The sequence below is a fragment of the Hemitrygon akajei genome, chromosome 7 (genome assembly GCF_048418815.1).
Source record: "Hemitrygon akajei chromosome 7, sHemAka1.3, whole genome shotgun sequence".
Taxonomy (NCBI): Eukaryota; Metazoa; Chordata; class Chondrichthyes; order Myliobatiformes; family Dasyatidae; genus Hemitrygon; species Hemitrygon akajei.
The window spans coordinates 7,885,634-7,901,005 of NC_133130.1; positions in this window are offsets into that span (position 1 = coordinate 7,885,634).

The window sequence follows — 15,372 nt, forward strand, 5'->3', positions numbered from 1 at the left end:
TTCCATCCCATTGGCTCAAGGTCATCTGACCTATCTGGGTCACCTTCTTACAGGTCATTGTACAGGGCAACAACCAACATTGTTTCAAGGTTCTGCCCACCCGCCTTGTGCATTTGAGCCTTTTAACTCTGACTGGTTTAAACCAATTCAATGAGGCAACCCAGACAAAGTCTAATGAGATTACTGATTGCTTCTTTGGTACGTCTGACATTTTCCAAAATAAGTAGCTACTCCTCCAAGAATGGTCTCAGGTTTACTACAAGTTCCTTGTGTCAACATTCAATTGCTCTGATTAGATTGTCTCAGAGCAAGAATCAGTTCAGAGTCCATGCCTTTTATATAACAAATAGCTACTTGTCTGAGAATGGTCCTAGGTTTAGCAGGTCATTACTAGAAGCTCCTTGTGTCCACATTCAATTGCTCTGATTAGATTATCTCAGAGAAAGAATCAGTTCAGATTCCACAAAACAGGAGGAAACAAAGATAACTGGCTTGTCTACTTCCCCTGTCCTTGATTAAACTGTGTTTCTTTTGACTAACAAGGTTGTCTCCCGCCAATTAGCCAATGCTCTATCCATGCTAGTATCTTCGCTGTAATATCATAGGCTCTTAACTCGTTAAGCAGCCTCTTGTGTGGCACCGTGTCAATGGCCTAAAAATCAATGTACACAATATCCACAATTTCTGGTCTATCCTGTTTGTCATTTTTCAAAGAATTCTAACAGTTTTGTCAGGCAAGGTTTTCCCATGCTGACCAAGGCCTATTTTATCATGTGCCTCCGACTACCCATAACCACATCCTTATCAATAAACTCCAACTTCTTCCCAACCACAGAAGTCAGACTAATAGGCCCATAGTTTCCTTTCTTCTGCCTGTCTCCTTTCTTGATGAGTGGAGTGACATTTGCAATTTTCCCGTCCTCCAGAACCATGCTATAATCAATTGACTCTTTAAAAATCATTACTAATGCCTCTACAATCTGTTCAGCCACATCTTTTAGAACCCTAGGATGTAGACCACCAGGTCCAGTTGATTTATCTACCTTCAGACCTTTCAGTTTCCCAAGGAGCTTCTTCCTAGATTTGTCCACCAATTCCTTGTCTCCCAGAACTATCTCTCCTGCATTGTTTTCCAATGGTCTAATATCTACTCGTGCCACTCTTTTACACTTTATGTATCTGAAGAAATGTTTGGTATCCTTTTTAATATTATGACGAGCTTACCTTCATTTCCCATCTGTTCCTCCTTCATGGCTTTTTTATTTGTCTTCTGTTGCTTTTTAATGCTTCCCACCAAAATATGCTCTGTCTTTGCTTTGACTTCACTTGTTAGCCATGGCTGTGTCATCCTGCCTTTAGATATTTCTTCCTCCTTCGATGTACAGTATTTATCCTGCACCTTTTCAAATTGCTCAGAGAAACCCCAGCCAATGCTTCTGTACTGTTATCCCTGTTCATGTTCCCTTCCAATCAATTTTGTCCAGCTCCTCCCTCATGTCTCTAATTCCCTTTGCTCCACGGTAATACTGATGCATCTGACTTTAGCTTCACCTTCTCAGATTGCAGGGTGAATTTGATCATACTATGATCACTGGGCTGTAAGTGTCCCTTTTGACATGCATTTCTATCACCCATTGTGATTTATAGACCACATCATTGTTACTGTGTTAGGGTATCTTTTTACCCTTGCAGTTTCTTAGCTCATCCCACAGTAATCCTGCACCCTCTCTTACTAGGCCAACTCTTTCTCAGGATTTTATTTCATTTTTTATCAGCAGAATCACCTGAACCCCTCTGCCTACCCATCTGTCCTTTCGATACAATGTCTATCCTTGGATGTTAAGCTGTAGTCGTGCAGTCAGGGATTAGTGATGCCCAACATCGTACATGCCAATCTGTAACTGTGCCTCAGGTTCATCTACCTCATTCCGGATACTGCGTGCAATCAAATATAACACCTTCAGTTCTGTGTTCACCACCCTTGTTGATTTTGTCCGTCTTTTACATTGCAACTTATCCCGTTGACTGCAATTTTGCCCAATCATCAGCCTCTCCTTGCTAACAGTCTCACTACACATTCCTGTTTGCAAACCAACTACCTGATCCTCAGCATTATCACTCTGGTTCCCATGCCCCTGCCAAATTAGTTTAAACCTTGCATTACAGCTCGAGCAAACCTGTCTGCAAAGATATTGATCCCGATCGGGTTCCAGTGTAACCTGTCATCAGAAGAGATCCCACTGATACATAAATCTGAATCCCTGTCCCTGTACCAGTTCCTCAGTCAGTCATTCTTCTGACAAATCATCCTATTCTTACCCTCACTACCTCATGGCACCGGCAGCAATCCGAAGATTACTACCCTGGAGGTAATGTTTTCAGCTTTCTACCTAGCTCCCTAAAAACTCTCTTCAGGGACTCCTCACCTGTCTACCTCTCTCATTGGTGTCAACATGAACCAAGACTTCAGGCTGCTCACACTCCCCCTTTAGAATACTGTGCACCCGATTTGAGACATCTCTGCCCGTCACCTGGGAGGCAACAAACCATCTGGGTGTTTCTATCACATCCACAGAATCTCATTTCTATTCCTCTGACTATAACTTCTCCGATCACCAATGCAGTCCTCTTCACCTCTCTTCTCTTCTGAGCCACAGCACCAGACTCAGTGACAGAGACCCAGTCACTGCAGCTCTACTCCACTAGCTTGTCCCCTTTGACAGTATCCAAAGTGGATTAGGAGACCATTTGTACCAGCAGAGATCACTCAGGTTGGGGATCCAAGTTTTCCCAAGTTCAAAGACTTTGGAGAACCCCCTGGGCCAGCGGAAGTCACTCAGACCTGATACACGAGGGTCAGAGACTCAGGGAAATGGCTCCGGCCAGTAGAGGTGACTGAACTGTGAGACACAAGCTCCCAAGGGTCAGAGACTCAGGGAAATTGCTCGGGCCTGTAGAGGTGACTGAACTGTGAGACACAAGCTCCCAAGGGTCAGAGACTCAGGGAAATTGCTCGGGCCAGCAGAGGTGACTCAATTGTGAGACACAAGCTCCCAAGGGTTAGAGACTTAGGGAAATGGCTCCGGCCTGTAGAGGTGACTGAACTGTGAGACACAAGCTCCCAAGGGTCAGAGACTCAGGGAAATGGCTCCGGCCAGTAGAGGTGTCTCAGTTGTGAGACACAAGTCCTCTGTGGGTCAGAAGCTGAGGGAAACCACTCAGGCAGGGTCTGTCACTGAGTTTAACTCACCCATTCTTCACCAGCTCACTTCACACACATTGTTTTTGTTTCAGCTGACAATAAACCACCGTCTACCAGCTGAACCACAGAGGGAATCATCTGTGTGACCACCGCTGGGGGAGGAACCCCGGATGGATTTCTGCACGGACACACTCAGCAGACGTGGAAAAGTTTAAGGCCCAGACATTCTACTCATTCGACGTGTGAGACAAGAATTTACCAGAGACAACATTTGGGATGTTTCTATCAGGGGAAACCAACCCTGGTGGGAGGTTGAGATTGCGGGGAGGAATGTGATCAGAGACCAGTTGTTAGAACATCACTTAACTGGCCATTTGGCCCACAATGCTGTGCTGATCCTGGTGACAACTTGTACTAAATGACCTCCTCCTGAATATCATCCATATCCAAAATCAATTAAAGATAAGTTATTAACTCTTTTTTAATTGATTTTGACTTGGTTGAAATTTGGAGACATTGACATCCTAATGATAGAGATTATTCTTTTTTTTCTCATTCTCAAAAAATATTCAAGAATTGATTATTTTATAGCTAATCCCTGATTTTTGTACAAAGTCCAGAAATGTGAATATGATGCTATCGTTTCTTGGATCATGCACCTTTAAGCTTAGCTTTTGAATTGAATTATGTTGTTATTGCAAATTTGCCTTGGCATTTTCCAGAAAAATATATTACAAAGTTCAGACTTTGTCACATTTATTGAGACTCAGATAAAAGATTTTTTTCTTTTTATAATACAGGAGATGTGTCGAAATAAATTATATGGGTACATTTAAAGCATTTTTTTGTGGTCAGATAATCTCTTATTTAGCTGAGCTTAAGAAACAGACAAAAACAGAGTTAGATAAGATTTCAAAACAAATTCGGAAGGAAACGGTGATGAGAAGACTGATGGGACTGAAGGCTGACAAATTCCCAGGTCCGGATGGTCTGCACCCTAGGGTACTAAAAGAGGTGGCCCTGGAAATTGCGGATGCATTGGTAATCATTTTCCAATGTTCCTTAGATTCAGGATCAGTCCCTGAGGATTGGAGAATGGCTAATGTTATCCCACTTTTTAAGAAAGGAGGGAGGGAGAAAACAGAGAACTATCGACCTGTCAGCCTGACATCGGTGGTGGGGAAGATGCTGGAGTCCATTATTAAGGATGAAATAGTGGCATATCTAGATAGCAATGATAGGATTGGGCCGAGCCAGCATGGATTTACCAAGGGTAAATCATGCTTGACTAATCTGTTAGAGTTTTTCGAGGATGTAACCAGGAAGTTAGACGGGGGAGATCCAGTGGATGTAGTATACCTTGATTTTCAGAAGGCATTTGATAATGTCCCAGATAGAAGATTGGTGGGTAAAATCAAAGCTCAGGGCATCGGGGGGAAGGCATTGACATGGATAGAAAACTGGTTGGCAGATAGAAAGCAAAGGGTAGCGGTGAATGGGTGTCTCTCGGAATGGCAGGTGGTGACTAGTGGGGTGCCACAGGGCTCGGTATTGGGACCACAGCTGTTTACCATTTACGTTAACGATTTGGTTGAAGGCATAGAAAATAACATCAGCAAATTTGCTGATGATACTAAGCTGGGTGGCAGTGTGACATGTGATGAGGATGTTAGGAGAATTCAGGGTGACTTGGATAGGCTGGGTGAGTGGGCAGATACTTGGCAGATGGCGTTTAATGTGAATAAGTGTGAGGTTATCCACTTTGGGAGTAAGAACAGGAAGGCAGATTATTATCTGAACAGTATAGAGTTGGGTAAGGGAGTAATACAAAGAGATCTTGAAGTCCTTGTTCATCAGTCACTGAAGGTGAATGAGCAAGTGCAGCAGGCAGTGAAGAAGGCTAATGGAATGTTGGCCTTTATTACAAAGGGAATTGCGTACAAGAGCAAGGAAATCCTCTTGCATATGTACAGAGCCCTGGTGAGACCACACCTGGAGTATTGTGTACAGTTTTGGTCTCCAGGGTTAAGGAAGGACATCCTGGCTGTAGAGGAAGTGCAGCGTAGATTCATGAGGTTAATTCCTGGGATGTCTGGACTGTCTTACGCAGAGAGGTTAGAGAGACTGGGCTTGTACACACTGGAATTAAGGAGATTGAGAGGGGATCTGATTGAAACATATAAGATTATTAAGGGATTGGACAAGATAGAGGCAGGAAATATGTTCCAGATGCTGGGAGAGTCCAGTACCAGAGGGCATGGTTTGAGAATAAGGGGTAGGTCATTTAGGACAGAGTTAAGGAAAAACTTCTTCTCCCAGAGAGTTGTGGGGGTCTGGAATGCACTGCCTCGGAAGGTAGTGGAGGCCAATTCTCTGGATGCTTTCAAGAAGGAGCTAGATAGGTATCTTATGGATAGGGGAATCAAGGGATATGGGTACAAGGCAGGAACTGGGTATTGATAGGAATTGATCAGCCATGATCTCAAAATGGTGGTGCAGGCTCGAAGGGCCGAATGGTCTACTTCTGCACCTATTGTCTATTGTCTATAAATTAAAGACTTGGATAATATTTATGCAATCTCTCCTAACATTGATTTATTCAAACAAAGAGTTGAACTCCAATCACAATATAATTTATTATTAACTTATCCTATTGAAAGAAATTTGCTTAAATTGAAAAGTCAATTTTATGTGTATGGGGATAAAAATAATGAGCTATTATCATCCTAATTAAAAGCAGCTGGTGCTAAAAGACAAATTTTTAAAATTTCTAAGGGAGATGGTAGTTTAGCATGTAAGTATGTAGATATTAATAACATTTTTCAAGACTTTTACATTGAACTTTATAAATCTCAGTTTCCAGTTGATTTTTCCAATATGAATGCCCTTTTACAAAACATCGATTTTCCTCGAATTTCTGTTGAAGATCAAAAAACTCCTGATGCTCCTATTACTGAAAATGAAATTCAGAAAGCTAGTTTTTCAATGCAATCCAGTAAAGCTCCTGGACTGGATGGTTATTCTGTAGGAATTTATTTTAAAAAATTGAAAAATTGCTTTCTCCATATATGTTAGAAATGCTTAAAGATTCTTTTTTGATAGGAGAGTTACTTCACACATTTTATGAAGCTTATATTTCTTTAATTCTTAAGAAAGATAAAGTCCCTACTGACTGTGCTTCATATAGACCTATTTCAGTGTTAAATGTGGATGCTAAAATACTTTGAAAAATAATTGCTAATTGGCTGGAGAAGTTTAGAGCTACAATTATCTCTCAAGACCAAACAGGTTTTGTAAAGGGCCGTTTTTCCTTCTCTAATGTTCATAGACTGTTAAATGTAATATATGCATCCTTTTCTAAGACTCCCCAATGTGTTGTCTCTCTCGATGCTGAAAAGGCATTTGGCAGAGTTGAATGGAAATACTTATTTAGCGTTTTGGAGAAATTCAGCTTAGGGATTAATTTTAATAAGTGGATCAGAATGATATATAAAAGCCCTATTGCTACTGTTATTACTAATAATTGCAGATCTTTATTTCAACTTTCGCGAGGTACGAGACAAGGATGTCTGTTAAGTCCCTTGTTATTTAATTTGGTGTTTGAACCCTTGGCTATTGCACTTAGTGAAGCTAAAGATATTCATGGAATTTTCAGAAATGGGACTGTTCATAAGATCTCCCTTTATGCTGATGATCTCAGTTTATATTTCGAATCCTGAAGAATCCATTCCTAGTTTATTGAAACTATTAAACGAATTTGGAAAGTTTTCAGGATATAAACTAATTGTTATAAAAGTGAATTATTTCCCCCAAATGATTCTGCTTCTATATATATGCTGACATTCCTTTTAGAGTTACGGACTCTTAAATATTTAGGTATTATTATTACTAAAAGTCATGAAGAGATTTATAAAGCTAATTTGGTTCCTTTAGTGGATTTTATGAAGCAATTATTTTGTAGATGGAATCCACTTACACTTTCATTAGCCAGCCAAATTCATGCAGTTAAAATAATGATTTTACCAAAATGTTTATATGTATTTCAAAATATCCCTCTTTTTTTTTACAAAATAGTGTTTTGATCAGGTGACTGTATTATCTCATCTTTTGTTTGGAATAATAAAAGACCAAGAATTGGTAAATATTAATTACAAAAAATTAAAAAAAGAATGGAGGTCTTACTTTGCCTAATTTAAGAATGTATTATTGGGCTGTTAATATATGTTATATGTGTTTTTGGTTATATTGGGCTGAAAAAATGAATGACCACTTTTGGCTGATTTGGAATTGAATGCTGTGAAAGAATTTCACTTAACCTCATTATTTAGAACTTCTCTACCTGTACAACTGGCCAAAATTATTAATTTAAATTTATACCCTATGATTAAGCAGTCATTATGAATTTGGTTCCAGTTTCGTAACTTTTTCAATCTTAAAAAAAATTAAACTTTTTAGTTTAATTTATCAAAAATATTTATTTAAACCTTCATTAAGTGATCCTACCTTTCTTCTTTGGAGGAATAAAGGAGCTTATTCCTTCATGGATCTGTTCCAAGATGGCTGATTGATGTCTTTTGAGAAATTAGTAACTAAATACTCTCTCTCGTATTCACATTTCCTGCAATATCTTCAGGTCAGACACTTATTACAAGAATATTTAAGTAATTTTCCGTATATACAGGATTCGGACCTGTTACATATCATTTCAAAAATGAACCCTTTGGTGAAGAGATTTATTGGGAAAATTTATAATTTATTGTTACAACAGCACAATTACCCTTCCCTTAAGATTAAGCAAGATTGGGAGAGAGAGCTCAACATGCCCTTGATCACAGAGGTTTGGTTGCTGATTTTGAAGTTGGTTAACTTTTCTTCAATCTGCGCTAGTCACTCTTTAATTCAATTTAAAATTGTACTTCATTACTATTTGACAAAGGAGAGACTGTCTAAAATGTTTCCTAATGTTGATAGTCAGTGTGACAGATGTAAAACTGAGACAGCCACATTGACACATATGCTTTGGCCCTGTTCTGTATTGAAACATTTTTGGAAATCTATTTTCTCTACTATTTCTAAAGTTTTAAAAATTAATTTACAACCTAATAAATTGACAGTTCTGTTTGGCATAATCCCTCAATATATTCGTGGTATTTCTCTATCAGACCAACATCTAATTGCATTTGTTACATTATTGGTCAGAAGTGCTATTTTGTTGAAATGGAAAGATGCTTCTGCTCCTACTTTGAAAATCAGAAGTCGAACTTTTGATACTCAATTTGATTTTGAGAAAAGATGGGGTTCATTTGCCCGCTACTATCATCTGATTTGAGTTAATTAATATGGTTTCCTTCTGATTTTTGTCTAAATGGATTTGAGTTGGCAGATTGATGTCTTTCTTCTATGGAAGTTTCTATGATGTCTAGCTCCGGGGTTGTGCTTCCAAAGGTATTTTTTTCTGTTTATTTTAGTTAGTACGGGTTCTTTTTTTTCTTTCTTTCCTACTTTCAAGCAATATTCTTAATGTTTTATTTTTTCTTCTTATTATTGATATTTTGCTTAGCTTTGTTAATCAGTTATTTGTTAATTTAATTCTTCATTGTACATAATGACATATTGACTTGATTACCTTAATGTACTTCTTTTGTTAATCTTCAATAATAATTAATAAAAAAGATTTTTAAATGCCCACACAATGTCCATATTCCTCCACTTCCTGCCAAATCATGTCTCTATCCAAGGACCACTTGAACGTCTCTGTCATATTTGTCTCCACCCCCACCCCTGGCAGTGAAATCCAGACTCTCAACGTCTCTGTCATATTTGTCTCCACCCCCACCCCCACCCCCACCCCCATCCCTGGCAGTGAAATCCAGACTCTCCCCCTTCTCTGTTTCAGAAACTTGCCCTTCATATCTGCTTTGAAATTACCCTCTTTCACTTCCAATGCCTGTCCTCTGGGACGAGACATTTCACCGGTGGGGAAAAGACACTGGTATCTATCTGTGCCCCACATGATATTTAATATATTAGTATATTTGGGCACCACGGTTGGGTAGTGGTTAGCATGATGCTATTTCAGCTCGGGACATTGGAGTTCAGAGTTCAATCCCAGCATACTCTCTGAGGATATTGTACGTCCACCCTGTGGAACATGTGGGTTTTCCCTGGGTGCCTCGGTTTTCTCCCACAGTTCAAAGACGTATCAGACAGGCTGATTGGTCATTGGAAATTGTTCTGTGATTGGGTTCAGGTTAAATCAGGGCTGTTGGGGGTTGCTGGTCGGCACGGGTCAATGGGTCAGACGGGCTGACTCCACACTGTATCTGTAAACAAACAAACAAACCTCCAACAGTTCTCCCCTCAGCCTTCACCACTCCAGAGGAAACACCCCTCATCTGTCCAACATCTTCCTACAGAACATGGCCTCTAATCCAGGCAGTGTCCTGGTGAAACTCTTCTTCACCCTCTCCAAAGCCTCCACACCCTTCCTCTAACGGGGCAACCAGAACTCAGTGCAATACCCCAAATGGGACCTAACCTGAGTTTTATATGAATATAACCCACATGAATTTCTGACTCTTGAACTCAAACCCTTGACTAATAAAGGTAAGCATGTCATTTGACAATCTAAAAGCCAAATGGTATGGACTATCTAAAAGTCTCTTAAACTCCACCAAACTGCCTGCTTCCACAAGCACCTCTCCTAAACCCTGTCCACATACCTACTGTATATTACACTGTATATAAATAAATACATTGCCCTTCCCAACACATTATGGTTCTGGAAATGTAACTTCCCTCTTCAAGCAGGGAGGGAGGCAGAATCAAGGGAATTCTAGGCCAATTACTCTGATCTCGGTGGTTGGGAAGATGTTGGAGTTGATTGTTCAGGATGTGGTTTTGGGCTACTTCGGGGTATGTGATAAAATAGGCCACAGTCTGCATGGTTTCATTGAGAAAATCTTGCCTGACAATCTGTTGGTATTATTTGAATAAATAACAAACAGGATTCAGAAAGAGGAATTGGCTAATGTTGTGCATTAAGTCTGTGGTGAATGTGATGTTAGCTTTGATTTCTAGAATGTAAAAGCAACAATGTGATGTTGAGGCTCTATAAAACACTGGTGAGACCTCACTTGGAGTATTCTGAGCAATTTTGGGCCCCTTATTGAAGAAAGGGTGTGCTGACATTGGAAAGTTTCAAAGGAGGTTCACGGAAATCATTCCAGGTTTAAACCACTTGTCATATGAAGTGCGTTTCATGGCTCTGGGTCTGATTTTAGAAGAATGAGAGTAGACCTAATTAATACTTATTGTGACGAGCATTCTGTCCATGACGACAGATGAGAAGAGCTCGTTTATCTCAAATGCTGTTTTTTATTGTGACAAGCACGCCATCACTCAGTGAGAAGCCACTCAGTCACAGAGACTGGGGAAGTGATTATCACAGACCCTGGTTACAGTCAGGGTGACCCACTAACACACGAGCTAAAACATAACCATAAATGAACTTGAACTTCCCACCATAATCCAACAAACGCATTTTAAAACAAGAATAATAGGTTGTGCTGGTCATCAGGAATGCTGGAGCAGGATGTTGTCCATGTTCCCCCCCCCCCCCTCAGAGCGCCACACTATCGAATGGTGGATGGCTTTGATAGAGTCAATGTGGAGTTGACGTTTCCTGAAGTGAGAGAGTCTAGGACTACAGGGACAACCTCATAACAGACAGGCGTTCAGTTTAGAACAGAGACAAGGAGAAATTTCTTTAGCATGAGAGTGGTGAATCGGTGGAATTTTGCCACAGGCCAGGTGGAGGCCAAGTCTTTATGTTTATTAAGGCAGAGGTTGATTGATTTTTGATTGGTCACGGCATGAGGGGATATGGGAGGGAAGGCAGGAGATTGGGACTGAGAAAAAAATGGATCAGCCATGATAAAATGATGGAGCGGAACTAATAGAAACACAGAAAATAGGTGCAGGAGTAGGCCATTTGGCCCTTCGAGCCTGCACCACCATTCAGTATGATCATGGCTGATCATCCAACTCAAAACCCTGTAGCTGCTTTCTCTCCATACCCCCTGATCCCTTTAGCCACAAGGGCAATATCTAACTTCCTCTTAAATATAGCCAATGAACTGGCCTCAACTGTTTCCTGTGGCAGAGAATTCCACAGAATCACCACTCTCTGTGTGAAGAAGCTTTTCCTCATCTCGGTCCTAAAAGGCTTCCCCTTTATCCTTAAACTGTGACCCCTCGTTCTGGACCAAATGGTCTCTAAACTTGCCCCCATCTAACATTAATAACCTGCCTTTTGCTGTTTGACATTTTCACCCTGTGGGAACGATTCTCATTGTCTTTCCCATCGACACCTCTCAGAAATTTAAATCCTCTCTCAGGTCTCCGTCAACCTGTAGAGAATGATTAGTTTTATTTGTCACAGATACATCAAAACAGGCAGTGAGATGTCTCCATCGTGTGAGAACAAATCGGCAAGGATTATGCTGAGCAGCCCGAAGTGTCACCACACAAACGTTAGCATGCCAATGGTTTTCTAACAGTAACCCGTACATCCTTTTCGGGATGTGGGAGGAAACCGGAGCACTCGGGGAGACCCACACGGACACGGGTAGAACGTACAAACTCCTTCCAGACAGCAGCAGGATTGAATCCCGATCTTACAGTGACACTGTAAAGCATTACACTAAAGGATACACAAACTGATATAATCCAACACTCTAGGGGGAATAACACAAATTTGTCCCATCTTTTGTCAGGCTGATGTGGTCACACAAAGACCAGTGGGAGTGTGGACCACTCCCCGACAGTGTTGCTGTCCTTGCTTTGTAAACCACAGTATGGTTCTCCTTTCATGTGGTTCATCAGACATAAGACTGGTGTGAGGACGACAACCTGTGATCCTTGCACACCTCCTGACCATGAGGCTGTGCTTTATTAACCTCCTGGTCCCAGGCTGTGGTGGTCTCTCCAAGGTGGGCTATTCATTGCTGTTGGTTGGACTCACCCTCCCCAGCCCACCCATCTCTGGATCTGCACTCCGATTGCCCATTCCACTCCTAACCCGTCTCCACAACACTCCCATTCATAAAGTGTTCAGGACAAGTGACATCACAGGGAAGCTGGCTGCTGATTGGCTCACACAACACCCACTGACGAGAGGAGGAAAAGTTGGAGTATCTGCTGGATTGTGGCTTTCTGATGTAAGATGAGAATTTAAAGATAATAAAATCTTTCGAGACTGTGGAATAATTGCATAAAATCCCTCAATTTCATTTTCTCTGCTTGATTATATTACATTGACTGCTTAAACCATTCAACAGCTGTACAGTAAAAATCGGGAACTTCTAACAAGGTTGCAGCTTAACCTGTGAGGGCAAGTGTGGAAGATCAGGAGAGGGCAGCTGGAGGCAGCAAATTCTTCAAAAGCGATCTGAAACAGACACAGAATCTGTCTCGGCCCCGGGTCATCGGTAGAGTATTCTGAGAGCTGTGAGTATTTTGCAGTTGGGTTTTCATATTCTGCGTTTTATTCATTATAATTATCTGCATTGCGTTTTGGATTTTTATGGGTTAATTTTAGGTTTTCTCTGCTTAACATTGACGTTGCAATTGTGATTGAATATTTTCAGTTAATTCTCCGAGACTCTGCAGGTGTCCAATTAAGTATGCTTGGACTTTTGTCTCTTATTAGAATGGTCACTTAAAAACTTGTTATTCGTCTGGGCACACAGTCTTCCATGCCCTAGAGTGTATTTAAAGGGACGATGCTAACCTCTCATTGGCTTCGTTGTTCTGATCCTTGCCGAGTGAAGTTGTGGCTGAGTTATCCAAGACTTTGTAAGTTCTACTGTTTGTTCTGTCTCTTTTGTTAATAAAATTCCTAGATTTGTTTAACCGTTCCGAGACTCTTTGTGATCCTGTGCTTGTGTCCGAATGTGCAGCCTGCCAGGAAGCGATGGAGGATTTCAGCTGAGATCCATTGCCTGAGGTTCCATGCTGGGTGGGAATGCCGGGAGGTGATGTTTGTCTCTCTGAAAGACCAGGATTTGGAACATACCTCTCTCAAGCCAGGACACGGCTGTAGAGGAGCGACTGTAGTTCACACCAAGATTCTGGTTCAAGGACACAGGAATGCAGTGGCCCTCAGGGATCCCACGGTGAGGGAGACAGGCATGCCTGGAGTCTGCAGAGTGTCTGCACCCTACGTGTCACTGTGGTGTGTACCTGATCAAATGTCAGGCATTCCTGGAGTCTGCAGAGTGTCTGCACCCTACGTGTCACTGTGGTGTGTAACTGATCAAATGTCAGGCATGCCTGGAGTCTGCAGAGTGTCTGCACCCTACGTGTCACTGTGGTGTGTACCTGATCAAATGTCAGGCATTCCTGGAGTCTGCAGAGTGTCTGCACCCTACGTGTCACTGTGGTGTGTACCTGATCAAATGTCAGGCATTCCTGGAGTCTGCAGAGTGTCTGCACCCTACGTGTCACTGTGGTGTGTACCTGATCAAATGTCAGGCATTCCTGGAGTCTGCAGAGTGTCTGCACCCTACGTGTCACTGTGGTGTGTACCTGATCAAATGTCAGGCGTTCCTGGAGTCTGCAGAGTGTCTGAGACCCACATGTCATATCAGAAATGGAGTTACTGTTGAAATATGAGAACTGGGGCAGAACGTTAATTAAACCTCCAACAGCAGGGGTGTGTATTCAGGTGGCAACAGATGTGGTTATAAACATGGATACAGAAAATGTCCAGCCTTTGGTAAGACATGCAAATTATGCAGAAAGAACAATCACTTTGCAAAGGTGTGCAAATCGCAGGAGCAAGCAAGGAAAATGCATGTTGTGGAACAGAGTGAGGGCAACAGTGACATGTTCATTGGAACAATTGAAGTGGAACAGGAGGTCAGTGCTCCACTTCGAAAGCTACTGGATGGCATTGGGAAGATGAAGAAAAGTTTTGACACATTGAAGCAGTTGGTTACCAATGCACCAGCACTCAAGTTCTATGATGTCAATAAACCGGTGACAATGTCTGTGGATGCCAGTTCGGAAGGAATAGGAGCTGTTATACTGCAGGATGGGAGGCCTGTGGCATATGGATCATGAGTACTTACAGACTGTCATTGCCGATAATCTCAAATCGAGAAGGTATTGCTCGCCATAGTTTATGGGTGTGAGAAGTTCCACCAGTATGTATATGGCAAAGAAATCCAGGTTGAGAGTGATCACAAACCACTTGAGAGCATCTTCAAAAAGCCACTTCACCAATCTCCTATGAGGCTGCAAAGGATGCTTCTCAGGCTACAGAGGTACACTCTCACAGTCACCTATAAGCCAGGAAAAGAACTGCACATCGCTGATGCTTTGAGCCATGCTTACCTCAAAGAGCAAAAGGAAGAGTTGCTAGGAAGAGAGCTGGAGGTCAGCTGGGTTACACCTCAGCTACCTATTTCTGAGGAGAAGTTGAACATGTTCAGGAAAGCGACTGCAGATGATCCTGAAATGCAAACGCTAAGAAACATTACAATGAATGCATGGCCAACAGAAAGAAAAGATGTTCCAAAAGAAATACAGAAATACTGGACGTTTAAAGAGGAAATTAGCTATGCATCAGGACTAATGTTCAAAGCGGCAAGACTCATAGTACTAAATCAAATGAGACAGGAAATGCTCAGCAGAATTCATGAGTCACACCTGGGGATAGTGAAATGTAAAGAAAGAGCAAGGGACATTCTCTATTGGCCAGGTATGTCAACTCAGATAGAGGACATTGTGTCTCAGTGTGCTGTCTGTAATGAAAATAAAAACAGCAATCCAAGAGAGCCTACGCTTCCCCATCCACTACCAGGAAGACCATGGGAGAAGCTTGGCACAGATCTCTTTCACTACAATGGTGCAGAATATCTGCTTTGTGTGGACTACTATTCAAAATATCCAGAGATCACCAAGTTAAGTGACACGTCCAGTCAAGGTGTCATTACCGCAATGAAGTTGACACTTGCAAGACATGGTATTCCAGATACTGTCGTCAGTGACAATGATCCACAATATGCCAGTGGTGAGTTCAGAGAGTTTTCAGAAAGCTGGGAATTTCAACATGTTACTTCCAGTCCTGGGCACGCTCAGTCTAATGGACAAGCAGAGAGAAC